Genomic DNA, 18348 nt, shown 5'->3' with positions numbered 1-18348 from the left:
ATTATCCGTTTAGCCGGGTGCCGGCGGAGCGGCGCAGCCCCAGCGGCTCGCTCAAAGGGACCGCGTCAGTGTTCGCAGCGACCGGCCCGGTCCCGCCGCCTCGCCGCGCGGCAAACGGAGCGGCCGAGCGCCGGCGAGCCGCTGCTGCCGCAGGTGCTCCGTTTTAAACGAGAAAGGGCTATTTCCAGAAACACTCAGCCTATCAGAAGTGCTCGATAGCGTGCAATAACCGTTCTATAAAGCAACTGATAACTGTGAGGCACTGATAATATGTCTGAGTACGGACCCCATGTGCTTTTTAAGGAAACATTCAGTCCCTGAACCTGCAAGCTACACGCGTGCTGCCTCCTTTGAAGCGACGCAAGTTAAACATCGTTGCTTTGTAAAATGAGTACACCAAGACAGAAAGCATTCTAAACTTAAAACCCTAAACCCACAACTGAAGTTTCAAAAAAGCGCAAGCCAAGGCACTGACCATGGTCTTGCTGTTTGTTCTGCGGTCTTGTTGACCGCTGGTCTCTCAGCAGGATTATCCCAACACAACAACACAGAAGGACGAGTGCATAAAACCGTGTTTAACACGGTTAGGATGTCACACTAGAGCATTGGGAGGAATATTCCGGTCAACTGCGATCAGGGAGGTGTCAAGGGCCCCTTTAGTCTCCAGCGTTTTTTGCTAAATCATTGCATTCGCGGAGTACGGAAGAAAAGCCAACGACCGCAAAAGAGAGAGGAAAGGCAGAAATCCTGAAGGGCACTTCAGTCCCCCTCTTCAGGCGTCCCCTTGGGGCGCACGCTGGAGGGGCCTGTTACCCAGTGACCCCCCGACAGCCAGCGTCCGCAAGGCGGCCGCGTACAAGAGGCCGTCTGTGAGCACCGGGGGGGGGGGGAGAGGAGGGCCGCCCTCGGTCACGGGTCAATGGGTCGCCAGTGTCCGGCCACCAATGAGGAGTGATCTCTGAATCACACGCTCCCCTCAAAGGGAAGCATTCACGATTTACAGTGGCCTCCAATATCAGCTCTCCGGGGGCCAGATAATGGCTTTATTTAACAGATAAGGTGAGGCTTTTAAAGTGCTCACACACAGAGCCGAGGGTAACAGGCTAGCTTCTGTGCAGTGCGCACACACACACACACGCGCACACATACACACACCACTTGGTCCTCACATGAAACAGCTTTTTATTGTCCAAATAGCATGTCAATGGCTATCGATCCCCCTTCCCCGGGAACAATGGTGAATAGAAACAGAGAAGTCATACCAGTCAAGAGCCACAAAGCTACCAGTATCTCAAAGCCAATAATCCTATTTGTTCATCTAATCTTCCCATAAAGGGAACTTTTGTCTCTCTGCGAAACATAGGCCTAAATGTCGTCCGCGGAGAACCCGCAAAAATGCGCAACAGAGCTTTCTTCTCTCTTCTGTCCCCTTCTAGTCCACGCGCCTCAAGCTCGACGTCTCGGCTGGTCACCCCGGAGCCTCTTTCAGGAAGGAATGTTCCGGAGAAGAGGTCCACACCCCACAAACTTAACACTGTGAGGGAGAAGGGTTCAGCCAACCCACAATATGCTGCAGAGCCATTACAGACAAGCCGGGTCCCATACAAAGCAGAGAAAGACATGCTTCTCCACTTCCTCTGAGGCTTTGGTCACGTGACTCGCTGGTAAAGGGTCTTACTCATGCGACCGCAAGCTGAAGGGACTCTGTGTTTTAGTGCTGGGAAAGAAGTGGAGGACATCCAGGACCCCTGGCTTGGGGACCCAGGGATGCTCCTGGTTCACACAGGACATCGCCCACACACCCCATTTGTGGACACAGCATTCTTCCCAAAGGCTGAAACCGATTCCAGTCGTCTAGCTGGCTTTCTTCACTCTCTTATCAGCAGGTCAGAACTCAGGTAGCAGTAGCTTTAAGCGCTACAGAAGTCCTCCCACAGGCCCCGGAGAGGAAGTGCCACTCCATCAGCGCCATGCCAACAGCTGTACACTTTCAAACAGCCGGCCCTCCGCCAGCCTCCTCCCATCTCCTCCCCTCCCTCCCTCCCTCCCTCCCTCCCTCCCTCCTCCGCCCTTCCGCTGGAGACCGCCGGGCTCGCTGATCCTCCCCGAGCCCTGCTCCTCCGCGCCGCTTCAAAAGCCGAGGCCAACGCCGCGCCGCCAACGCCCTCTACGCCGCGGAGAACAAAGCTCGGCTCGGAAGGAGCGCGGGCGTGCCGGAGTCCGGGAATCCTTTCGGGAGGGCGAGTTAGCGTAGCGGTCCGCGAAAACCGCGGATCGGGGCCCACCGGTGGGGCGCGAGGTTCAGGAGAAGCATTACGACACACTTTACATACATCACATACATTACGCACATGAACACACATGCACTGCCCCAGCAATAGACTTTAACCCTTACCCAACCATTTCATGTGTCCATGTATACATTTACAAACATTTTCCATAAATGAACGTGGGCTATTTTGTCATTTCAATAATGAGTGGGTAACAGGACACAAATTCACTCCTTAAGTGGGCCATGGGCTTTGAAATTCCCAATGAAAGCACTACATTACAGGCATTTAGCAGACTCTCATCTAGAGTGACTTATGCAACATTTTTACACAGCATTTACATTGCATCCATTTATACAGCTGGATATATACTGAAGCAATGCAGGTTAAGTACTTTGCTCAAGGGAACAACAGCAGTGTCCTTCACGGGAATCAAACCTGTGACCTTTAGGTTACGAGACCGGCTCCTTACCCATTATACTACACTGCCGCCCGTGCCGCTACATGAAGAGTGAGGGGGAGAGTCAGGCGGGGGCTCTCCCGGCTCACGTCAGTCAGCAGTGACTGCGGCACGCCCCCCTGCAGGCTGCGACAGCTCCGTCGGGCGCTCACAGCGCCGCGAACCGCCTTGCCCATTAGCATCCCGCCACAGGACGCCCCGCGCGGCGTGGGATAGCGCCGCATGCCCATTAGCATTAGCGATCACTGGTAGTTAGCACTCAGCGACAATTAGCACTTGTCGGCAGTTAGCACTCAGCGATGATTAGCACTTGGCAGTAGTTAGCGCCCGGCTGCCCTGTAATGTTAAGCAATGCAGAGAGAGAAAAGCGGCCTGGCGTCCCGCTTTCCGGGAGCTTCCGCACGATGGGGGGGAAGACACCTGCCAGGGAAGGAGTTCGGAGGAGGGAACCAGAACAGAAACTGAAAGACAGAGAAACCGCTGGCGCTCACGACCGCGGGCGCGGATCCCAGAGGAAATCAGTAGAGGCTCCGTTGCCATGGAAGCCGCGATGAGAGCACAGGTGTAATCCAAGGAGCTCGAGCATCCTCCATTACCTCAGGAAGGGGGAGGAGCAGAGGAATCAAACGGAACTCTGCGCAGGGCTGGTTCAGTCATGGAGAACCTCCAACGACACCAGTTACATTTCATTCAACCAAACCTTCTCAAAAGCCATTATGACACCTTATCTAATGTTTACATGACATTACAGGCATTTAGCAGAAGCTCTTATCCAGAGCGACTTACACAACTTTTACATAGCATGTACATTAAATTCATTTATACAGCTGGATATATGCTGAAGCAATCCTGGTTAAGCATCTTGCTCAAGGCTACAACAGCAGTTGGGAATTGAACCCGTGACCTTTAGGTTACAAGACCAGTTCCTTACACATTATACTGCACCGCTGCCCTAAAACCTGGCACGGGATGCATAGAGCACAAAGTAACAAAGATGCTAGCGTGCATGGGGCTAATGTGAGCAGAGCTAATGCGCAGTGACCCGGCCCTGCTCATCTCCAGGCCCTGCAGATAAGCCGGCGCTGAGCTCCAGCACCGCCGAGGAGCTGCCAGGGGAGCGTGCCAAACGCACAATGGGCACGCGCTAATCTCCAGCGCGCACAGGAAGCCCGCTCGGGAAAGAGCGCCGCGAGAGATAAGACACTGGAAGAGCTCCCGTCTGGGAAGAGGAAGTGCCTGCGCTCACACACACAGCCATGCAAATGCAGACACACACACAGACACACACACACGTTAAATCAGAGAAACACACATCCATTTTAAATCAGATACAGAAACAGAAACACTCACACACTCATGTCAAATCACACACACACACATCAATGCTAAATCAGACACAGAGACAGAAGCACACACACACACACACGTGTCAAATGTCTCTCTCTCTCACACACACACACACACACATTAAAGCAGATACACATGCACAGTAGTAATTAAGCAGAACTTTGAGCAGCGCTGTCACTGGCACTTATCTGTAGATCATCTATACATCAACTACCACAGACCAGCGCAGAGTGGGTGGTGTACATCCTGTGTAAGACTGCACTTTGCAGAATGCACCCCTTTAAAAGGAATAGGCTACACCTCATCAGGCAGCACAGGCAGTCAATGAAGGAAATAAATATTCATTTTCAGGGCTGAAAAGTTTTCATTGTTGCCATTTCCCAAATATGCATAGCATAACTCCAAAAATGGAAAGTAATGATGGTGAAGTATATGCAATCACGATGCATGTTGAAGCAGGTGGCACCCCTAAAGCTCAACCCTAAAGAGGCTCAACAGGACTCCAGCAGCAGCAGAGACGCAAGCCAAAGTGTCGAGTGCCATTTTGGCTCTAATTATAATGTCCCACATACAGCTCAGCGCAGCCAGGTGAGTGGAAACTGGGCTTTGGTCAGCAGATGTGGCCGGACTCATTTCCCGCTACCTGAAGCGAGGGAGAAGCAGAGCTTTCAGAGGCGCGCGGGGCTCGGCGCGCCCGAGGCAGGGCTGGCAGTCGCAGCCGTGATCGCGGAGCTCCGGCGCAAGCGGCGCTATCTCCCCCAGCCGCGGGTAACGGCGAGAGACGACAGGAACTCACGCAGTCTAAAAAAAAAAAAACAAACACGAAAACAGGAGAGCACGTTCCAGGCACACACACAGAAAGGCACATGCATCTTAGGGGCGTATGATAATACCCGGGCGAATCGGCAGATAACGGCTTCAAACGAGTCCGTGTTGATAAGATTACGGCCGATATGATGATGCCTGATAAAGGGGTCAGCGGGAGGACACGGATGCCTTGCTGATCTGTAAACCAAATGAAAACGTCAGGCTCAAACAGTAGCCTAGGCTAATCATAGACAACCCAAGCACTTACTTGTTATTCATTTACAAGGTGTCATTTTTACAGGGCAAGCTCAAAGCAAAGCTATGCAGAGAAACCACAGCTTTCTAGGCAAGCTACCCCAGTCTGACTGCACACCAAAGTGTCACAATGGTCGGTTCTCATTTCATCAGTACCATGATAGCCAGGTTGGCGTGTATTTCATATCTAAATTGGAAATGGTGCAACACTGGTTAGCCAGCCACACAACCTGTGGGAACATTGCTTTCCTTTGTAATACTGCTAAATAGTTATGAAACCAGCTCACAAACTAGATTTAAAATGGATGCTTATGAACCAACTAGCAACACATGAAACCTTGCAAACATTAGCCATACAATGCCAGGGGCTGCAAATACGGTATTTGCAGTGCATTTTGTATCTAGAATAAGTGTGATCCAAGTTAACCCACGTTTCCCAGCAGACTATATATTCCAAACTTGTCAGAAATCGCAGTCTATTTATATTACTAAATTATACAGTGAAACCATGGTCACTATAGTATTTTTCAGGAAGGTTACCATACAGTCAGAAACCCATGTCACACAGGCCTACTCCAAACTCGCTCTTAGTAGGAGTCAGCAAGTTGAAATGTTCTGCTACAAAAAAACACAATGTTGCATTTAAGCTGACACTTGTGCTCCCATACTTCTTCCATGGATGTGGAAATTTGGTTGGAGTTTGCATTCTGTGCTAGAATGCAAACGAGGGCGTTAGCGGCATCGGCTAACACCGCGAAACAAATAGCCTATCAGTTATTACATTACATTACATTACAGGCATTTGGCAGACGCTCTTATCCAGAGCGACGTACAACAAAGTGTATAACCATAACCAGGAACAAGTATGACGAAACCCCTAGAGAGAGTTATCGATATCGGCCTTAAACGTCCGTATCGCGCATCGCTAAAGTAAACGAAGCCGTTATATTCGCTGAGCGTCTCCCCGTACCGACCGAGCAGCAGGGCCGCCTGCATTCTGAGGGCAGCTCGGTGGAACCGAGGACAGACTGCGCCACAGTTAAAAATTAGCCTGAAGACAGGTTTGCTCTGTTTCGGCTCACTCGGCTGCCAGACTATCGCAGTGAGATTATCCCCCGCGCCGGTAAACACTAGCACCTGCCAGATTAGCCCACAGGTGTCTGCGACGCGGTTTTATGCGCTGGTGCCCGTGTCGTACACCCGTCTGCAGGTCCCACCGACGCTACCATCGGTGGCCTGGGGCCATCATTAAACCACTTCTGTGACGGTGCAGAGAGTGCCAGCTCTTGCACTGAAGGTGTGTGAGTAAAGTCCTATTGGCCAGGGAAGGCCTGGGAATCACCCAGCCACAGTGAAGGGGGATGTGAGGTTTCAGGAACCCCATATTCGAGGGGAGGTCCGCGAATCTGTCAATCACTCGCCCGTCCGAACAAATCGAAAGGGCTTTGCTCTCCACAGCAGAACACAATGACTGGTTCAGATGCGTCACTGGCACTGCCCAGTTTAGCTTTTTTAAAACCTCACTTACACATCGTCACCCGGCAGCACAGGCCCCGCCCCCTACTCTGGCCTCATGCGGCGCTGCCGGGGGCCGAAGAGCCCTGGACTCGCCGTGCGACGGGCTCAGCCTCGCAGTGGGGGGGGGGGGGACGGGGAGGCTCTCCGTGCTCGTGGCGAGGCGCCACGGCAACTGAATTCCAATGAGCGGTAAATAATTCAGGGCGCGCGGCGGGGTGGGGGTGGAGAGCGATGCAGGCCAATTCTCCGCAGTCGACCGCTTTCTGAAGCAGACATGTGTTTTTCGGATTCGTCCTGAGAGGGAATCCATCCGCGAAGCACTCCTATCAAAGCAGCCGCGCGCTCCAGACTAAAATACCCCGCCTCGACGCTTGCTGGAACGCTTAATGCGCTGAAACGGTTCGCGTTTAAGGCATAACCTGAAATAATTTACTTTCGCAAGCCCCGGGGGGGAAAGCTGAACTAGTTCGTACCCAATATTCCACGCCGTTTTAAAAACAGTTTTTATTCAGAAACGATATTACCTGGCATGACCAAAGTACAGAAACGTGTTTTATTAATCTTCAGGGGGGAATTCTCCCGGTCTCCAGCAGCAGGCATCTGTGGGTCGCACAGACACACAGGGACGTAAGAAAAACAGCGAGCTTGCGACAGACCTTAAGAGATGCTGAGGTATGGAAGTCCAGACGCAGTGCACAACCCAAATTACTCTTAATGGGAGGACGAAAACAGAAAACACTAAAAGCACTAATTAGCCTCACTTAGATACCCAAGAACAACAGGAAGAAAAAAGCCAAATAACAACATTCAGACAGATACATAGTGAATAACCTAGGCAGAAATGTGTTACTGCCATTATGGAGAAATGAAGCAAAGATTCATGTCAGCTGGAGCTGCAGATATGAGCAGATGTGGGTCTCTACCACAACACGCCATACAGGACTCTAGTGGGCCCATGTTAGGACCAAAAATGTGCGTGCGCTAACAGGAAAAATCACTTAGGAGCACATCTGCTAATTGGGATGCATTAGCCCGTTGCTGAATTTTTCTACTCAAGTCCTTCTCAACGCGTCAACAGTCCAGGTACTGCAAAAAAGGTTTTGGCTTGATTATTAATGTGCCCCTCCCTTTTTTTGCTGTGCTCATCTTGTGAACAAACCAGACCGCCTTGTTGAGGGAGGGGCTGGCGGAGGCACTTCCTGGTCAAGAGGGCACTGGGTATTGTAGTTCGTTACACCCACCCAGTCGGTGAGTACAGGGCTCCGTTCACAGATAGCATTTCCCTCTGCTGGGAGCCACCCTCTGTCAGCGAGCCGGCGGTCCATCCCGCATCGCCCTGCCGTCGGCTCAAAGTCCATTGTGTTTAGGCAGAAGGTGGAAAAGACCAGAAGCCAACGAGACTGACTCAGAGAGAAAGAGAAGTGAGAGAGAGAGAGACAGAGAGAGAAAGACAGAGAGAGAGAGAGCAATAGAGACAGAGAGAGCAATAGAGACAGAGAGAGAGAGAGAGAGAGCAAGAGAGAGAGCAATAGAGAGAGAGAGAGAGACACAGAGAGGAGAGAGAGGAGCAACAGAGAAAGACACAGAGGCAGTGGCCTCACACAGTGAACCACTGTTCCAGTGCACTCAAAGAGAGTGCACTGCTCTCACACAGGTAAGCCCATTCAGATAGCTTTAGAGAAAGCCCAGCAGTCTCCCGGTCAGTAGAATTCCCTGTTAGTAAAGAGGGGCGTTTTGATGTCGGGAGGTGCTGAGGGATAAGAGCACCCCGGACGGACCGGCTCGCCCTCGAATCGGCCGCGGGGTCGCCCGGGCGGGCCTCCCGAACCCCGAACGCGCGGCGACCTCCGCCGTGCCTGCCGCGAGGGACTCGCGATGAACACGCCGCGCGGGAGCACGAGGAGGCGAGGCGAGGCGCAGGAAGCGCGAGGAGGCGCGGGGAGCGGAGAGGCGAGGGAGAGCAGGGAGCGCGGGGAGCGAGGCGAGCGGTGAATACATCTGCTTTGATGTTGAGGGGAAGCCAAAAAAATGACGGACGCCCCGGCGAAGGGCGCGGTGACGCTCGGACGCTCCGCGGCGAAAAACGGCGCTTTTGGCGAGGGCCCTCCCCCTAAGCACGCCCAACAGACCCGCAATAAGGGGGCGGGGCCTGGAGGAATCCAGAGAACCCCGTTATTCTGTTTGTTTATTTAGTCTCCTGCCATTTTTTCCTCTCTTTTTTTGGCAGGGGTTGTATTTAGTCTGTGGCTGGCACAGGGCTGCGTGTTCCTCTGGGGACACGGCTATAGCAGCAGCAAACGCAGTTACGCTCTGCAGCGTGTTTCTTTAAAAGCATCGGCTTCTGCATACGTAAAAAGCTTGGGGAAATTAAAACTACCAAATTCCGCTTTAAAGCCCAGGGCCACAACGCAGCACTGTTTGCCGCCGTCGTCCCGGACGACGCTGGTCCGCGAGTGCGACTGTTGACAAGGCCAGGCCTGTGTCAGTAAGGGCGATACGAGCCAGTTTCACAGACACAGATTAAGCTTAGTCCTGGACTACTCTGAGTTTCATACAGAGCATCTCCACTCAATGCTGAATTTAGTCTAGGACCAGGCTTAATGTGTGTCTGTAAAACCAGCCCAACGCGTACGGGATTTAAGTGCTGCTGTTGTGTCTGCACTTCCCATTAAAATATTCTAACAATAACCTGACTGACGAAGCACCTTTCATACAGGCCTGTGACACAAAGGGCTTTACAGAATAGAAACAAGAAGTTAACACAAAATGCCACAGAGCAGGTGTCGAAAGGAACAGCAGGAGAAGGAAAATGGTGCCATGAAAAGCCAAAGTTCTTTGGTCAGATATGCACCTCAGCACATTATGAAAAGTATAATTTGTTATACAAGCAACAGACCACACACTGACTCCGATAACCTGCACTGTAAGCCCACTGCTTCAAATAGCCCATGTTCATTTCAAAACAGGCAAAGGCTGGTTTAAAATGAAACAGAATTAGGCCATTATTACTATTATTATTAAGCCATATAGAAGTCTGGGGCTGCTGCACTATAAGGCACTTAAACAGTCTCCCCCCATACAGACTTTAAAGGTCTGCTGTACTTTGGCATCTCTAATTAAAACGCACACGTAATGCGCTTCCTGTTCAGTCCCATTCAGCCACATAATCCATACAGCACCTGAGAGAACAGGGTAGTCGTCCACATCATCGACAAACCACCGTAATCCCAGCATGCACCTCTGCTGACTGCACAGAGGGAGGCTGACTGAAATTTTAGAAAAACAGTGGGAGTTGTATCACTGGGAAAATTCAAGCACCCCCCCATTACACACAAACACACACACACACACACACACACACACACACGGCTGGCTGTACGTGCAGCCCACATCAAAGCCTGCAGGCTTGCTGGAGTACTCCCATATCAGGGCTGAGAGGCCCGGTGCTGAATTATTCAGAGCCTCTCCCTCTCTCTCTCCTGCTCTATAACTCTCCCTCCCGCTAGGTATCTCCCCCGGTCTCCTCCGCAGAGCAGGCGGGAGAGGCGTGAGGCTATTTGTAATGGGACACCGGGAGGGGGGGGGGGGCGGTGAGGGTTTGCATGCGGTGAGCATTCGCCAACAGAAAAACGTACGACCGGCAAGCAAGCCTCCTCCACAGAGCCGCATTCGAAAACCCCCCACGACCGCTGAGTCCGCTCCACTCTGGCGCCCCTTCCCCCCCCCTGCGGCTTGCTAGGCACCCCGAGCCGCCTCCCCACCCCCTCTCTTCCCCCCGGGGTGACCCCCCCCGGCGAGGTCAGAGGGGCCCCCCGGTCTGCGCGCTCACTCACACACCTGGGGAATCGGCGGAGGCGCCCCCCCGGCCCCCCCGCCACCCCTTTCATCCGACAGCGGCTCTGTTTTGCCAACATGGACTTCAAAGCCAGGAAGGAACAACGCTGGAGGCTGAACAGCACTCACGAGGGACGGGGTGGGGGGGGGGGGTCGGGGCAAGCCGACGGGGGCGAGGCAAGTCAACGTGGGGCGAGCGGGCGGGGGCAACGTCAGCGGGAAAGCCGAGTCAGCGCAGCCGCCATCGCTCCTTTCCAGGGGCGTTTGAGCCAGTCACTGTGCGACTGGAACCTCCGCAGGGAGGGCAGACGCCAACCCCTACCCTCTAAAGTAAAATAAAAAAACACAATGGAAAACTGCCACGCCAGCCCATCCTCTTAACCAGGGCCTTGTGCTCTTCCTCCGCCGTCAGAGCTGACGCGTGATTGGACGAGCGTGGGCGAAAGGCTCAGGAACAGCAGGAAACCGGACTGGAAACCGCGGCGGAAAAGGATGGGGAAGCCAGCAGGACAGGACAGGACACAGGCAACAAACAGAACATCATTCATGTTACCAAAGGGAACATTCAAGGGGCAGGTGAGAGGAGAGCCAAACGTTCACACCTGGTTTTGACTGCCAGAACAATGGAAGTGTACGACCTTCACCCCCGAGTGCCTTGTGGAAGAGCTTATTTCAGTTCCTATTACTGTTCGGTTAAAGGAAAATCTCACGCCCAATGAGACAGATGCAGACGACACTGTGCAGTGGGAGCTCAATCCCCAGTCCTGCAGCGCCACAGTGTCTGCAGGTTTCTGTGGATTCCTTTCAACCAGCAGCCAATCTAGGCCTTGGAAACCATGTGTAGACTCTTATCTTATCCAACACTTTAAAAAAAAGATTTTTTTTAAAAACACTGGGATGCTGAAAAACACCAATGACCAACAGACACACCGACTCTCAGGATTCTATTTTTGAGATCCCTGACATAGAGCGAGACAGAGAACCAGCTTCAACATGCACTGCACCGTGCATATAAAAAAATTCTCTCAGAAATTCATGAAAATAACCCTTTTATTTGGGGTGGGGGGGAGGATTTCTGCCCCCATTCATAAAAGCTCAGCTCAGGAGACGCAGGTCCTCCGGCACCCTCCCTGACTCCGCGCCGGAGATGACGCTCGGCCCTGTGACAGAAAACACTGACGCCGTTCCCTCAGACTCCAGCGATGTTCTGGGCTTCGCGCGCATCAGACAAAGGCGAGGGAGGGGAACAAAAGGCGTCTGCGTGAGGAAGGGAACGTCACGCGGAAGGGCCCCCTCGGGGAGATAAAGGGGACGCGTTCGGCTGGCTGCAGATCACTCTCCCCCCATCAAAGGAGGGCTGGTGCCAAACACGAAACGCCATGGAGAACACAATGCGTCTGGAGCACAAAAGCGCGTGTTGTGTGAGGTACGACAACCTCAGCGTGGAGGGAGGGGAAAAAGAAACCAATGGAGACTCCTATCCTGCCTTGACTAGCCTCCAGTACTGCATTCTGGCCTAGTTAGATAAGGCTGCTCCTCAGGTCCGTGCAGAGGATGAGAGATGCAGCCATTTTTTTTAGCTCCTAAGACCCGAACAGGCTTTCACGCTCTTCTTCTGTGGTTCCGGAACCAGGCTCTCTCATCCAGGTGACGCTCCTCCGACTGCGGGCTTTGGAGCGGAGCGAGAATCGGCTGCCGAAACGAAGCCCCGTAAAGAGCGGCGAGCTGGCGCGGCAGGCGGCGGGCGGCGCGGGCAATGCCACGGGAGGCGTCGCCCGGTATCCCGTTAAGCGCAGCGAGCGACGCTGCCACGGAAAGACGACTGGCGCAGAAACGCGCGTGCACACACACACTAGTCCTGGTACAGTCTGTGTGGGAAATAAACTGCAGCCCGGGTCTAGCAGCGGAAAGCTAATCAATCTTCATCAGCCCGGCTCAGCTGGGTAGCAGCGGGGCGCAGCTTGCGAGCTGCATCGGTAGAGCGGAGGCATTAACGCCTACGCCTGCACAAATTTACACCTACAGACTCGCGACGTCGCCCGGCCCTAATAAAGCAGCTTCTCGTCTCGTGCTCGCCTGATCGGACCGCCCCGGGGTCGCTTCAGCCTGAGGAGGCGTTTCCGCGACGAACGCTGACCCCGCCCTTCCATACATCAGGTTAAGAGCCGCCGCTCGAAATCGCCATCGCCGGCCGCAAGAGGAAATCGAGCGACGGCAGCTCATGTAACATGCTCTCCGGCTCAGCTGCCTCCATTACGGCTCTTATCTCGGTACAGCGGCAACTCAGTTACAGTTTTTCCTGAGAGAAACAGCGCCCTTCAAACACACATCCCATCCCATTCATGGGGAACTGGGATTGAAAACAGGCTGCAGTTGATATCTGTACCACATTCAGAGGCACCATGCAACTCCTATGTGCTACAAAAGCATGTCTAATATAGAAGGTGAAATGGGTGGATTTAACAGGAAGTGAGAAGTCACCCCCTACAGCAGGGGTGTCAAAATGAGCCCAAGGGGGCCGCAGTGTCTGCTGGCTTTTGTGTTCTCCTTTCAATGAGCAGCCAAATTAAGGCCTTGAGAACAAGGTGTGTGGATTCCTTAGCCAATCAATGACTTAAATGAAACGCTTGCGCAGAGAACACCCCAAAAACCAGCAGACGCTGCGGCCCTCCAGGACTGGAGTTTGACACCTGTGCCCTACAGGACCCAGCCCTGGCGCCGACCCACAAGAGTGCATAGAAAAGCCCAAGTTCCCCCACCCCCAGTCCCCGAGTGTCGGTTCCAAGCGGCTCTGATGCTGCTCCACCCGCCGTCTTCCCGCCATCTGCTTTCCCTCTCTCCCTCCCTCCTTTCTCCTCTCCTTCATTTATCAGCCGTTTCCTCTGTCAGTCGCTTCCCCTGGTCTTCCCGGGAGGACGCGCGCAATGGGGCCCTCCTCGCGCTCTGGAGACGGTGCGAGCGGGTGTCGGGCCGTGATAAATGGAGTCTGCACGGCCCTCCCCTCCACCCAGCCGCTCGCTGTGGAGGGAGCGCTCAAACGCAGACGGAACGGGACAGGCTGGCCAAACGCAGGATGATGCCGTGGAGGACAATGCCACAAAAGCAAAACAGTCCACTCGCAGATTTTTCTTGAGGATGCTGGACGTTCAGCTGTTTACAATGCGGCATAGCACTACACTGTACCGAGTACTGAACAGATGATTTGCGCTGAATGACAGGGTAGGGTTCTACGATAACATTTTTTCCAAGGAGCACATGTGCACAGAAGTTGAAATATTTAGGAGCGCACTAATGCATCCCAATTAGTAGATGTGCTCTAAATAAAAAAATTATTTTCCAGCACCACATCAATTTTCGGGAGCAAATGCTCCTAAAATGGGAGCACTGCAGAGACCTGCGGGTGCAGACAAAATGGTCAGAAACACAAGGGGAAACGGGCCAGCACACATATGAGAGAAGGGATTTCCAGCGCTGATTTTCTGCTGTGCGCTGAGAAGCCGCGGCGTTCGGCTGTTCTCTACGGACGCCCGCCGGCAGCAGCGTGTGAACTCCGCGGGTGAAGCAAGGTAGCCCGGTGCCCCGACCGTCTGCACGCTAGCAACGGCTCAACGGGCTGGAATCGCTCCTTTGAACTCTGCATTCGTTCCATTGCTAATGAATGGCTCGCGCTTTATGCTCTTTGCATTACCCCTTTTTACACTTAAACGCTAACTCGTGCATTTCTTTCTAGCCTGCCCGATCTTATTTCTTGTTAGCGAGGTCTAGCATATCGATGCTGAAATACCTCCCACACAACATTCAGTGGTGCACAGCACAACGCTTAGCCAACAGCCTCAATTGTGTGCAAACGCTTCATTCCTCCCGGTGAAAGAACACTCAATATTCAACCGTGTGCAATGCTGAGAATCAACTGCCTAATGCTCAAACACATCCCCAGACAACAATAAAACGTGTCCCAAGTTACAATGCCACCCAACAATACAATAACCGAGTCCATACACAAGTACCTCTCTAAAAACATTTAACTGGTGAGCGCTGATGTCACTCCCTCTGCAATAATTTCATGGCAATGGTGTCTCATAGAACCTCCCATGTTCTCAAGTCAGAGAAGACAGGTGTAACTTTATGTAATAACGGCCATTGCATAACAACAAAAACAGACAAATACGAATATATTCCAAGAACCACTTGCATAACGCATCAGAAACTTGTGAAAGAGTTTAACAGTTGTGAAACACAGTGTCCGTCATTGATGCACATATTCTTCAGGGAGATACTGGAATGACCTTTTGACATACTTTCTATGTACCGGTGGTTCAATCGTCACAATAGTTCTAAACCACGGTTAAAGGTCAACAGCAAAGTACATGCATAGCATGATAATAAACTGGTTGGCAGGCAATAACAAACCGTGCAGTTACCAAAATGAAACTGGACAACATGAAGTCAAATTTTGCAAGTTGATCATTCATATGCAAATGTGATGCATGTATAAGTAGTAACGTATTCACACATTTCATGACAATAACTGTTGAGTGTTCCTTGCAAATCTGAGGAATGTCTTTCGTGACACTAGATATAATACATACAAACAGGTAAAATGGTCCATTAAGCGCATTCCGACGGGTGACCTTCGCTTAAGGTAACGTTAAAAACAAATAATGTTCAAAAAAAACTGTCATACGTTTTTATGTCTCCTTCAAATAGCCCAGCCAATTTTGAAAGCCGTTCTCCCAGTTCAGGTTAAATAAATATGCTAACGATAGCTAACGTTATGCCTACTCGAGCAGGCGCAAAGCATTGTTCCCAGCTAACTAGCCGCCATATAACCACTTTCGTAGATAGCTTGTTATTTGTGATCGTTATAACGTTAGCCACCTAAAAGCCCAGATTGTATTAGTTCGTTAGCCCACTCGCAAGTTCAACCTAGAATTGTAGTACAATATGACCGTTTGCGCATAAAAAGCTTGAAAGTATACAGCTAGCTAGCTAACCGGCTTACATGTAGAAATCAAAAGTTTTGTAGGCGAGTTTGCTTGCTGCTTGGCTAACTTTGCACATGCCAAGTAGTTACAAAGTAACGGTAGAGAACGGTCAGATTAATGCTGCTTGCAGTTATGGTTAGTTGATAAGACAACAGTCTAGCTGGTGAAAACTCGAGAAAATATAGCTAACGATGTTAATACCTAGCTAGTAAGCAAACATTAGTTGAACCAGACATGACATAGCTTGCAAGCTAGCTGCCTAGCGACGTGAACTGAATATCAAATGAGGACTTTTGTACTCTGCAACATAAGACTCCCCTATTATCATCCTCACTGTGATACGTGTTGGCTAGCTAGCTGGTATCACTTGGCTAGCTAGCGACCACTATACATTGTAGCTACCTACTTAGCAAGATAATGTTGCCCAGCTAGCTAGTTACCTTGAATGCCCAAGTAACGTTACGTTTAATAAACGAAAGCCAAAGAGAATGCATGCAAACATGAGCAACATAGCCTTCGACATTACTTTTACTTCAGCAAACTATCGGTGATAAAAACGCGCGAGGTGTCTAGCTAGTCCTCTAGTTTGCTAACATTAAACGAATATTTTTCATTAAAAAACTCCCCATTGTGCGTCTCCTTTACCCTACCTTGACCCTTTGAACAAAAACATGAATGACCCGTTTCCTTTGCTATCGTTCGTTTACTTGGAGATTGTAGCTAGGTATGCGTGTTGTAGACTACACGGGCAAGAAGTGAGATATTTAACAAACTAGCTAATGCAAAATAGACAAATTATTCGGTATACTGGCAGAAACCTTTGCAAGGGTTATGGTTTGAAAGCAAGGCTCTCAACTTACTAAGCTGCCCCACTGTTTTGCCTGGCCTTTTCTGCAAAGATTTCCGTAATATGTCACGAATAAGATGACCAGCTTTCTCTGAAAAAGTCAAGTGATTTTACCTCATTCAAAGACGCACGGAACAGGGTCCACCAAGTGGGGCCTCCTTTCCCTTTTTTAATTTTCCAGCACTATGAAAGGTTCCTTTGGATGGACCCAGTGAGTATAGCCCGGTGCGCCGCGGCTACGGGTCCCTCTCCGCTTCTTTTTTCCAGCACAGCAGCAAGCTGACGCTAGCTTGGTTGCCCTTCCCTGGGCTGTTAGCTAACGTTAATTGAATAGCTAACTAAAAGCTATGCTAGACTGGATAGGTTGTTCAGTGTTGTATGTTTAAAAACTCACGATCGATACCCGCAAAATGACTGAAGCGGCTCTTCCCTCAGTTTAGTTGCCCATGGGAAACAAATCTTTCTCCGGAGCGTTGTAGGTCTCAGTCCACTGAGAGCTGACGGGGACTCGGCAGGAAATAAGACACAGAGCTCGATGCTCTCCGCTTTCCACAGCTTTTATTTTCACCGACACACGGAGTCGCGGAAAAATGATGTCAGCAACGTAGCTTCAGTTAGCAACCGCTGCTCCCTGGCGCCGGAATGTGACATCCCCAATGAACTGTTCATTGGACAGCCTTATTGATATTTATGGTATGGTCACTGTAACCAACCATTTATTATCCCTTCGTTTTCTACGTTGTATAGTCACATTTTCTTTATACTTATGTATATTGTGAATTAATTGTGAATTTATTTATTTATTTATTTATTTATTTATTTATTTATTTATTTATTTATTTATTTATTTATTTATCTATTTCTTCTTATTATTATTATTATTATCATTGTTGTCTGAAAGGGATGAAGAGATTCAGAGTAGATTTGTCATTTATTGTTTGTTTTTGGAGGCGAGATGAAAACACCTAGTTGAGTGAGATATTAAAGAGTGAAGACATGAACTAAAACGGATTAGTCTACAATGTTTGAAAGAGAGGTGAAGGGAAACATTTCACTGGCAGATGAAGTGCTCTGATACAGCAGGAGCTGGCAAACATCAGAGTCTCAAGGAAACTGACTGCTGGGAGTTCACACACATTTCAGACATTTTCAAGGTTTTTAAGGCCAACACAAGACAGTAAGTAGAGAACCAAACAATTGAAGGCTGGAATGAAGTCATGCACATCCAGAAGAGTTTTTTTATGCGCTTGACATCATTCTTGCTTTCCATTGTTTGTTTTTTCTACATGTGGCCTTGTATCCACAGAGAACCTTATTTAACGGTTCACTTGTTTCATAATAAAAGTGTGTTAAAAGAGCAGATGCATACACATACACACACACTGACGGATGGATGGATATATAATACTTTAGTATTCCAGAGATATTTGAGTGTAGTACTATATGCATAGTTACTTTTATCTAAGGACAGTCACATAGTCACAGTTCACCCTTTTACAGAGTTTGTATTACAGGAGCAATCCAAGAACAGATACGTATCACTCAGTATATATATATATATGTATAACCCATCTCAAAAATAATAGATATAAGTAGCCAGAATATAATAACAGGAATCACCTACTACAAAATCTCAGCAAGTTCAAAATATAACTAAATGCCAGCCATCTACAGTGGCCTGTTGTACTTGTGGAATTTTCAAAGCCGTATTGTTTTAAACATATCCTCTTGAAACAAAAATGAACACGATGAAAATAGTGTAAGGTACAGTTGTGTAAGCATAACTCCCCCCCTCCACCCCCCATTAGATATTCCCTGTCCTCGGGGTCTGTCTGTATTTACAGAGTGTGCCGTCTGCTGTTGAGCCGTTTTTCCATTCAACATTTCCATGTTGAGTATCTGGGCCTGCCAGGGGGAGAGACTGAAGCCCCGCGCTATCGCTAAGCACCAAAGAATGTGATTCTGAGAAGCATGGAATTGACACTGGCGGCAGGCCAGGAAAACGCAGAAGAGCTCCGTGTGCTT

At 50.3% G+C, this 18348-nt stretch overlaps 1 protein-coding gene across 3 annotated transcripts in view; it reads right to left on the bottom strand.

Moving 5' to 3' along the window:
- The window catches only part of LOC135254803 (cilia- and flagella-associated protein 251-like), an 82832-nt gene extending 65879 nt beyond the window's left edge, over window positions 1-16953 (bottom strand). For 2 of the 3 annotated variants that reach the window (XR_010329966.1, XM_064335318.1), the window contains exon 1: window positions 16438-16952. The gene's annotated coding sequence lies outside the window, so the exon portion shown is untranslated. Of the gene's footprint in view, window positions 1-16437 lie in introns of all 3 variants that reach the window. The other variant, XM_064335317.1, reaches the window with a different exon arrangement.
- Between the last annotated feature and the right edge of the window lie 1395 nt (window positions 16954-18348).

The sequence above is a fragment of the Anguilla rostrata genome, chromosome 5, assembly GCF_018555375.3.
Source record: "Anguilla rostrata isolate EN2019 chromosome 5, ASM1855537v3, whole genome shotgun sequence".
In the NCBI taxonomy this organism is placed as follows: domain Eukaryota; kingdom Metazoa; phylum Chordata; class Actinopteri; order Anguilliformes; family Anguillidae; genus Anguilla; species Anguilla rostrata.
The sequence above is the reverse complement of the archived record's forward strand: the minus strand, read 5'-3'. Positions and strand labels throughout refer to the sequence as shown.